A 9,869-nucleotide genomic window follows, 5' to 3' on the forward strand; every position below is an offset into this window, starting at 1 on the left:
CAGTTGCCAAGTTTCTGACCCGGTGTTCATGTCCATTACACACCAGTCTGTTTATTTTGAAAAGCTCACTTTGCTCTCTGGGAAGATGTAGTAGAGGGAGCATAATGTATGTGAGGAAGACGATATACTCAACATGCAGCCGTGAGGTGGAAACGCAGGCTACGCCCTGTGGAATTCCGGTGCCACAGATTCGTAGCCACTTCCACGAGCAGTTTAGCCTGGCAGTCACGTCTGAGTTTTGCGGTTAGAGTGGAGGTCAGGGCACTCTGCAAAAACACAAGTGAAGGTCATACTCAAATTTGTTGGTTCTTCTTCCTTCGAAAGGAGGGGATTGCCGATTTTTCTATTTTTTCTGTTTTGTTTTGTTTTTTTCCATACACTGGAAAGGTTACGCTGCATAAACAAGTAGTCACAGAGCAACAAACAAATGTGTAATTCAGGGGTTCACTTTTCAAAAAGGAACTGCAAAGTTTTGTTGAAGTTTTTTCATGCTAAATGTGGTTACAACATAAAAAAAAAAAAAAAAAACACCTATCATTAGACCCTTTCATACAGGCCAGCTAGAGCCCGATATACAGATCATCATTATTGGGCCAGTTTTGATTCGGATGGCTTCTGAGTAGAAGTTGATTTTTAGTCCTGTACTGCCTCTAACGTTCCTATAGCATCTGCCAGATGGGAGATGTTTATAAAGTGTGTGTTGTGGATATGCGAGAATGTTTTGTGCCCTCTTTGTGGCATGGCTGTCCTATTATGTGGCGTCGTGGTGTGAAGGCTCCTCCGCAGATATGTCGTGAAGTTTTAATGACGTGCTGGAGAGCCTTCCTGCCCTGTACGATACACTTCCCATACCAAACCACGATGAAGTTTGCTCTCCATTGTGCCTCTGTAGAAGTTCTTGAGCAGTTTGGAGAGTAAAATAACACATCAGGGATGAGGCATTGTGATTTCCTAGGAATGTTGTATAAGTGATCAACAGTGATCAAAATGCTGAAAGAGATTTTATGAAAAGAAAGTACTGTGTTTGACTTTTATCTGCTTCATAATTATTGTGAGCAATCAACAAAGAGGAAGTAAACCCCAACATTTTCTTGACAATAATATGTTCTATGCGACTCCACTAGTCTCAACGTTGCATTCTTATTAATACTGCATTGTGTTTGCGGAATATGAGAGAATCAGCAACATGCACCCGTTTTTATCCATCTCAAGGGGTAGCCATTTGGCCACTTTCTGTCAACTGAAAATGACGTGACAAGTCGCTCACTGCTCAGGTAACGACCAATCACGGCTATCCTGTTTTCTGAAGCTGGGCCCTCTCTCCTAAAGGTCGCGCCCCTAAAAAATCTCAGCCCTCTTTTCCACATTTCTCTGATCATGCACTCTGCTGAACAACCTCTTGTTTTATTTTGCTCTTGTCCCACACCAAAACCACCAGCTGTGGACTTAACCACGAGCTTGAGTTCTAGTTTCTCCTCTCTTAAATCGCCAAACACGTAACAGGTTAGCCGTGACGACCCGGCCCTGCTCCTTGCCTGACGGGCAGGAAAACCACCTAGTGCTGTTTTGACGAACCTCTGAGACCGCACAGGTCAGAACTACAAACTCTGCCAAACTTTTGTTTTTCTGCTTGCAGCTGCCTATTTCCTTATTATTTTTCTTTTCTTTATCTGCAAACAAGTCAAAGTTCCTTCCACCTGCTCATCACGTGATACTCCGTTATCAAACCTCAGCAGTGACTTGCAATCAGCCCCGGCTTTATATTGGTGCAAACAAAAATCTTAATAAACACTAGCAAATTTCATGCATTTCTAATAAATGCATTTCTATTTAATAACATTTCAAACGTCACTAATTATCACCTTACCACACTTATCATTACAAGTGTCATTTCTCCCTCACATTCCACTCATTTCTGATGTTTTTTCTCTCTTCATTCATTTAGGCTTGCCGTAGAATAGAATCTTGGAGCATGTGTTGTATGTTTCATTAGCAGTCGTCAATAAACTTTGTCCCTATACAGAAGTCCAATATTTAATTCATTGCAGGTTGGTTAACCAGCTAAATCGAAACTCGTTTGATATCAGAGTAGAAATTGTGAATTTTTGGGTGCTGAGAACATTGACTTGCCCTGCATTAAAATTCGGATTCGAGATTTGGCTTGCTTTTCTGTTCAGAAGACCTTGAATGGTCGACCATAGATTGGTTGTGATGTCTCCAATGTTACCCAACAAGACCCTAAATGCAAAAGAAAGTAGGCCTTTTGTTGTTTCTGTATTGGCTTTTCATCAATATTTTACTTATTTGTCATACAACCATTTGCTCAGCCCATGTCCTCCTATTAAAATCTCTTAAATATTGTATTTCACCATATATTTGATTCTTTTGTGTTTCAGCGTCATAGACATCAAGAGAGAACATACAGTATGACATCTTTGCTCATGTGCAGTGTGCATTGGCCTAACATAGGATTTCATTGATGTTACTGTGTTTTTTTCAATGTCCCTTTTTTTTTTTTTTTTTTTTTTTAATAGCGCATTGCACCAATGTACACATCCAAAATAAAAATTTGATTTAGGGGAAAAATCTGAGCCTTGAGAAATTTTGTCTCTCCACTAACTGACGGTCTTACCCGCAAAGACTCAAATAACAATACAGACAGGATGGGGGGATAACAAGGGAAGAGACAAAAAAGTGCTGACAGTAAAGAAAAAAAAATCTACTGTACATTGTTCATATGCTCTGTATGAAACAGATCAGTATCAGAGCTGCCACACACACCACCACTGTGAAATTTGTGCTTCTAATATTTGATAGTCATACATTTTTATGTTTGGAAATTGGAGAATAGTGCAAAGATCTGGGCAAGAGAAAGAGTAGCTTCTGTTGACATTAAAATGAAATGACCCAGGCAGTCATACAGTGCAGTTGTGGAATGGAGCTTCTGCCACTTGTCATTGTACGGACCATAAAGCAAGCCTCTCTGCCATGGACAATGAAGCTCCTTGTGAAATAGCAGCAGTGATGATGAGACAGAATGAGATGAGCCTGCCAACAGAAATAAGGCAGGAGAAAATGGAGCTCTCTGTGAAAAACGTAAATGCTCTCATGTAAAAAAATACAAATCAGATCTGCGCTCCACCGTGAGCCATCAACCATACATGAGCCAGTATCTTTTGCAAGAACAAATTAAAAAAATATATTCCTATCATAAATTAGATCCTAAATATATTTTCCTTGTGGACGCCAGATTATCATGATCATTGATATTGCAGACCGTGTAAAATTGAAAAGAATGGATCAGCATGCATAAAAGTTAGTTTGGGACTTCAAAGAGGATTGGGTGTGAGTCCAAGTCTGTCAATTGAGGCACACAAATTACAGAATGGCTTTTATTCCCTTCATAATGTTTATGGACACATGTCATAGCTGGAATGTGGCGCAAAGCCCAACGTTCAGATGATGTCAATTAGGTATTGGGAAGTCCAGTTAATTCTCTTTTTTTTCTCTGTGGTGCTTCCTCCTTGGCCTAGCTCCAACACAGAGGCCTCAACACTCTCTCCCGTAGCTAAACGCGACATTTTAAGGCTTTTTCATTTGTTTCTTTTGCTTCTTTTTCCCAGTTGCTCTTTTACCCTGCAGGTTATATATACATATATTAGTGCTGTCAAACGATTAAAATATTTAATCGCAATTAAAAACGCATCATCATAATTAACTCATAATTAATCGTGATTACTCACACATTTTTTATCGTTTCTAAATTTCCTAAATTTTTGGTCGAAAACCGAAATGGTCGAGAACCAAGACGCTCGAAAACCGAGGTTTGACTGTATATATACATACACACACACACACACACACACACACACACACACACACACACACACACACACACACAGGGTGGCTCGTACGTGGGCCAGTGGTTAGCACGTTGGCCTGACAGTATGGAGGTGCGGGGTTCCATTCCGCCTCCGGCCTTCCTATGTGGAGTTTGCATGTTCTCCCTGCGTGGGATTTCTCCGGGTACTCCGGTTCCCCCCAAATTCCAAATACATCCATGGCAGGTTAATGGAACACTCTAAATTGTTCCTAGGTGTTAGTGTCAGCCCGGATGGTTGTTTGTCTGTGTGTGCCCTGCGATTGGCTGGCGACTGGTTCAGGGTGTCCCCCGCCTACTGCCTGAAGACAGCTGGGATAGGCTCCAGCACGCCCCGTGACCCTTGTGAGGATAAAGCGAATCGGAAAATGGATGGATAGATAGCAAGGGCGGGCTTTACAAAATGAATACATGGATGTGAGTTTCAGTCACATTTGAAATAAAGTCATTTTTATTTGTTTTTCAAAGTATCCCTTAATTATTTTCCATTTACCCCCCCTCCCTCCCCAAAAAAGGCAGGACACACACACACTGCTTTTTATTTCTTCTGTGTCACTGCCAGCCTAATTGTCTACACTGGCTGGGGGTTTGCATGGCTTTTTCCCCTCTATTTTTGCCTCAGTATACTATTCCCAACAAATACCACAATATATAATAATACAACATTAATATAAGTAATATATATTAAAAACAAAGATTATAACTTGAAGATTATGTGTATAGTAAAAAAAATCTGCCAAACATCTTATATTGAAGCATGGTTTGCCATTGGTTTGTGTTGCACTTTTTGGTGTCTTGACATTGCACTAGTTTAACTGTGTCATCTCCATTAGGAGCAAAAACTTTTCCATATTTGGCCGCATCAGCAGATCTCATTTTCTTAAATCTTGCCTTCTCTGCACCACTTCTTCTTTCTGTTATCAATCATGACTTTTGACTACATTTCCTGTGACTGTGCTAAGCTAACCCTGAGTACTGATTGGCTGAAAGGGGGTAGGGGGGGGGGTGGAGAGACACGCTTGCTCCTCAGCGAATGCTTGTATAATCTGTTTTGCACGAAATAGTGGCCCCAACGGTCCATAAAGCAGGCTGGCCAAGCAAGAAAACTCCCACCGCTCAATCTCGGCCTGACTCGGTCCACCAAAAGCACTTTATTTGCGGATTTTGAATTAAACCCATAGGCAGAACTAGCGCTCCCGAGCAACCCACCAGGAACTGAACAGAATGTCCAGAGGGCCCAGACCAGGACTGCTCTGGACAGTTACCGGTCAATTATAAGGCACATATCGGACAGACAGACAGACAGACACATTTACACAACAAGAGTGGGAATTGAATCCACTCTGCCTGCACAGAACTAAGGTGACTGAAAAACTACACTGTGAGTAACTCTGTTGGAAAACCAGAAAATGTCAAATGCATCTCTCAACTCTACCCCATCTGGTGGAACTGCCTTTTTTGGCTTCAATGTGAAATCGCTACTGTGATCAGTGTGTTTTGTGTGCTGCAGCTGGCTAGTCATTATGGAAAAAAGTGAGCAATGCATGACAGACTCTCTGTCAACAGAATATGGATGATGCAGCATTTTATGTCCACAGGTCAGCAAACATTTCTTGGAAACTGCTCATACTTGAGCCACACTTCACCATCATTCTTTTTCCAGTGCGGTCCAACCACATGCAACACAATACCTGAATGGGAAATATCAAATGGATGTCCAGTGACAACCTGAAGTCACTGCTGGTTTCAACAGTCTGAATGACGTCCCAAAGTGTGACGCAGGGTGTACACTGTCAAAAAAAAAAAAAAAAAAATTGGAGAGTGAAAAATATAGCTTGATGATGAAAATCAGTTTACCTGATTACATTCGGTAGTAAATGAATGATAAAATTACGGGTCATTTATACCTACACTATTCATTTTATATCCGTAACAAGCGTTACCTAGAAAAAAAAAAGTAAAATATTCCTGTCCTTTGAAAAACAACAACTACAAAGTCTACTCAAATAATGTACTGTACAATGTAAAAAAAAACTTCTAGTGTCTACCCATTAAATGTAGGGTAAGAATTAGCAATTGGATAAATGTTAGGGATTGAGAATTGAAAACGGGTTCTTGCTGAGAACTGTTTCGGAGAGTTTTAATTCCTTGGCATCATTGTTTTAGCAAACCCTTACCTAGTCGCTACAAATAAAGGCCCCATGCACGTTGCGTGGGATGTGATTTACCAGCGCGCCTAGCAACGCTCAAAAGTTTGTTTACATTTTACAAGAAAGTATAACCATGGCCCGGTGGTCGACTGGTTAGCACATCAGCCTTCCAATGCAGAGGTGCAGGATTTGATTCCGTCTCCAGCCTTCCTGTGTGGAGTTTGCATGTTCTCCCCATGCCTGCGTGGGTTTTCTCCGGGTACTCTATTTTTCCTCCCACATTCCAAAAACACGCGGGGCAGGTTGTTGGAATGGTGAATGGAACACTCTCAATTGTCCCGAGGTGTGAGTGTGTGCCCTGTGATTAGCTGGCAACCAGTTGAGGGCGTTCCCCGCTTACTGCCCAAAGACAGCTGGGATAAGCTCCAGCACGCCCCACTGCCCTTGTAAGGATAAGCGGATCCGAAAATGAATGGTTGGATGTAGTCCATACCACATGCTTTAAAATTCTCCCCCATGTTAAGTGCATCATAGATAACTGTAACTAAGTCCAATATGGTCATGATCAATAATAACTTAATTGCTTTTAACACTTTTCTGAATAAAATGGAGTGCATTTTTTAATATCTCGCATCTATGAGCTCCTTAATATCTAATGTGACACCCTGTTTTGGTCTGCTTGCGACTGACCAGATTCGAAAGGCCTCTCTCGTAGCAGCATGTATCTCAGCCACAAACTTATTCCACCCAGCCCTGATGTTTGATACATTGCATTTATGTTTATGAAAAAGTGCAGTGGAAGCATATCGACAGTTCACAAAATCATCATACATGGGACAGGAATTCTCAGCATAATATGCAACCTCACACCTCGGATCTGAGCTAAATTGCCCTTCGGTGTGAGTCTGAGCGTGAGTGCGGATCGTCGGTTGTCTATGTGTGCCCTGAAATTGGCTGGCAACCAGTTCAGGGTGTCCCCTGCCTATTGCCCGAAGACAGCTGGGATAGTCTCCAGCGCCCCCACAATTCTTGTTCTTTTTTTCTACCGTGGCTTACAATCACTGCCTGTATCAGACAGAAAGATTTTATTTTTATCTACTTGAGCGATGAGAGCAACCATTAACAGCAGTGTTCACCATTGTTGTCAACGCAAACCAAACTTCGTGACTATTGTGCCTTTGTAGCGGCAACTTACTGTCCTTTTGTCACCACGGCAGCAGGGCATGAAGGTTCCCGACTCGTGCCTTTCTTCAACAGGCCTTCCCGTTCAGCAACGATGACAATAAAAGAACAAAGCCGTCGTAGTTGATAAAAAAAATTATTCACTTAAATTTGTTATTGAACACAAATTATTAAGGCGTTACAAAAAAATGACAAACATAACTTGGTAGTGCCTTGTGATTGGCTGGCAACCGATTCAGGTTGTCCCCCGCCTACTGCCCGAAGACAGCTGGGATAGGCTCCGGCACCCCCCAAAACCATAATGAGGATAAAGCGGTTCGGAAAATGAATGAATGAATGAATGAATGAATAACTTGGTAGTGTAACGTTCACCCATTAACATGATACGACATTACACTTAAATGAAATATGTTGCAAGTAACACATGCAGAAAAGTTGTTGCTCCATGCCCGACTGTCTTCCTGAGGATGCTTACCTCAACACCACCCACAGCAGCTACCCTAGCTTTTTAAGAGGCTGAAGGCAGGGCAACTAATGGAGCCCAGATACCTTAATATTCTGAATAAATTTGCTGTAAGTAAAATAGCAATAAAATAAAACATCAAATACAAGCAAAATAGCTCGCACCTGCTCAATTCAAATTATTCAATCATAACAAATAGCTAAATATATAATTCTACCAAATTTTCCGACTGGCTCTATCCCAGCCGTCTTCAGTCAATAGGCGGGGGACACCCTGAACCAGTTGCCAGCCAATCGCAGGCCACACAGAGATGAACAACCATCCACGCTCACGCTCACACCCAGAGACAATTTAGAGTATTCAATCAGCCTGCCATGCATGCTATTGGAATGTGGAAGGAAACCCGAGTACCTGGAGAAAACCCATGCAGGCCCGGGGAGAACATGCAAACTCCACATAGGGAGGCCGGAGCGGGGATTGAACCCAAGACCTCTGCACTGTGAGGTCGACACGCTAACCACTGGACCACTGGGCCTCCGCATAAATATAACAGTGCATGTTTTTTTAACATGAGTATACACATGAATTTTTTTGGGGTATATTTGATAATAAATTAATGTAAGCAACAACAAATTCTGAAGAGCCGTTTGGCAGCCAAAAGAGCCAAGCCATATGAGCTGGTCCTCTATAAAGAGCCATTGCTCACTCTCGAGGGTGGAGTGTGTGGCAGAAAAAGGACGGGAAGAAGAATGAAGAGTGAAAAATGTAAACATATTAGCCTGAGTAAAAACCTCAAAATGACTTATTCATCAGTCGTTGGTTTGAAACAGTTGAATCCGTAAATGTTGGCGTGACGCCAAAAAGGCCAAAAGAGAACACGGATTAATGATGAAGTGGGTGACGATGACAAAGGATGGCAGGTTACTGTTGCAAATGAGGAGCAGCTTCTTTTGTTCATTTGTTGCCGGCGATGTCAACAATATTTGCACAGAACAAGAGTGGCCGGACCGCTGATGTCAAACGACCAAATGGGAGTTCATATATATATATATATATATATATATATATTTTATTACCTGGCAAAAGTCGAATAAGTAGAGTACCGGCACTAATTTTATTTCATTTAAAGCACTGCTTTACCCATTATATGTGATTGAATTTTACCTAATTGGCTGCTGTTACCCTACGTCATGCTGCCATGTTATTATTTCAAGCAGTGTACTAACATGAGCTGACAGACCAATTCAACTGCTACAGTCCATGATGTCCATAACTAATAATCCAAGACTACATTTGCTTTGACTCAACTGGATGTAATGTTGTTCTTCCCCTTGTGTAAGTGTTACTTTTTCAACTTGGCTTCTTTCAACCTCCTGCCATCACAACAATGATGTTTTCATTTCGTTTATCACCATTGAGCATCGCAGTCTGTCAATGCACAGTTTAACAGCAACGGCTAATCGCTTAACCTTCCTGAAGCAAATGATCCCTTTGAGGTTGCCTGGCAAAAGTCGAATAAGTAGAGTACCGGCACTAATTTTATTTCATTTAAAGCACTGCTTTACCCATTATATGTGATTGAATTTTACCTAATTGGCTGCTGTTACCCTACGTCATGCTGCCATGTTATTATTTCAAGCAGTGTACTAACATGAGCTGACAGACCAATTCAACTGCTACAGTCCATGATGTCCATAACTAATAATCCAAGACTACATTTGCTTTGACTCAACTGGATGTAATGTTGTTCTTCCCCTTGTGTAAGTGTTACTTTTTCAACTTGGCTTCTTTCAACCTCCTGCCATCACAACAATGATGTTTTCATTTCGTTTATCACCATTGAGCATCGCAGTCTGTCAATGCACAGTTTAACAGCAACGGCTAATCGCTTAACCTTCCTGAAGCAAATGATCCCTTTGAGGTTGGCTTCAAACCTTGAAATATGACGTTGGAACACATTTAAGGCTGGAAACCGCCAGAAGTGCTAAAAATACCACTGCCAGTCTGGTAGCCACGAGACTCCGTCACACATTCATTACCACACGACCTGAGGTTGAGAGGAGAGGAGTGAGTAGGGGATGTGGTCAGAAAAAAAGCCATATAGTGCGCTTGCTCGCGTGTGTGTGTGTGTGTGTGTGTGTGTGTGTGTGTGTGTGTGTGTGTGTGTGTGTGTGTGTGTGTGTGTGTGTGTGTG

This window comes from Hippocampus comes, unplaced genomic scaffold (genome assembly GCF_001891065.2).
Source record: "Hippocampus comes isolate QL1 unplaced genomic scaffold, H_comes_QL1_v1.1 scaffold94, whole genome shotgun sequence".
Taxonomy (NCBI): domain Eukaryota; kingdom Metazoa; phylum Chordata; class Actinopteri; order Syngnathiformes; family Syngnathidae; genus Hippocampus; species Hippocampus comes.